Genomic DNA, 1,001 nt, shown 5'->3' with positions numbered 1-1,001 from the left:
CGCATCACAGGTTTCTAATCAAATAAGGCGATTGTAAAGTTCTATCAAGACTCTAGGACCTGTGTCACATGACCGGATCCCAGTCACGTGAGAGCCGTTGCTCGGTCACAAGGTAACAAAAGTGGTGAGGGGGCCGTCCTCTCTAAAGAAGCTAGCTCACGTCACTCAACCTGGTATCACATGGCTCACATCACGTGAGTAAGATCCGATCATGTGAGAGCCGTTACCTAGTTACAGGGACACTTGAATGGTGAGAGAGCCGTCTGACTTGCATTTCTATAACCGCACATCGCATAGTCAGGTAGAAACTTATCAGAGTCGTTTTTATAAACCAGAGGGCGCTCTCACTGGAAATCTACTGTGATTCAACAGAAAAAGAACATTTAGAACATTCACAAAAATAGAGGAGGGGAGGAAAAAGAAAAGCATATATTGTGAAGATCACATACATATAATGTTGCCCTACAGATACAATAACTAGATTCCTGAAAAATAAACAATGTTATTAAACATAAATAGGAAGTGGCATGATACGACCTTAAAAAGATTTAAAAAATTGAAAAATTGATATATATATAAAGGTCTACAGCACTCGCTCTTCCCAGGTGGTCTCCCATCCAAGTACTGGCCGAGCCCAACCCTGCTTTGCTTCTGAGATCGGACGAGATCAGGCGTACCCAGGGTGGCATGGCCAATAAATAAAGGAAGGGAAATATAAAAACTGATACTCCTTTTAAGAAAAGAATTAAATAATTTTAGCCACTTATTAGGTTTCTAAATGAGAAAGTCCTTCTACTAAAAGAATAATAATATTAAGAATTAAAAATATATAAAAAGAATTTTTATGTGATTGGGACGTCATCCAATCAAATCACATAATAAATTGACATTAGTCATGCAGGATTTGGGGGATACAGGTGGGTGCATGCGTGCAGTTGGTAAAAGTACACACGCATGCCACCACTATCCCAAAATACCTGATGATTGACAAACATCACCAA

General features: G+C 39.5%; 1 pseudogene; it reads right to left on the bottom strand.

The window, feature by feature from the left end:
* Nucleotides 1–580: 580 nt before the first annotated feature.
* On the bottom strand, nucleotides 581–699 carry LOC122944263 (annotated as a pseudogene).
* Between the last annotated feature and the right edge of the window lie 302 nt (nucleotides 700–1,001).

Source organism: Bufo gargarizans, chromosome 7, assembly GCF_014858855.1.
Source record: "Bufo gargarizans isolate SCDJY-AF-19 chromosome 7, ASM1485885v1, whole genome shotgun sequence".
Lineage (NCBI taxonomy): Eukaryota > Metazoa > Chordata > Amphibia > Anura > Bufonidae > Bufo > Bufo gargarizans.
Note: the sequence above shows the minus strand (reverse complement) of the source record. Positions and strands in the feature narration are given on the sequence as shown.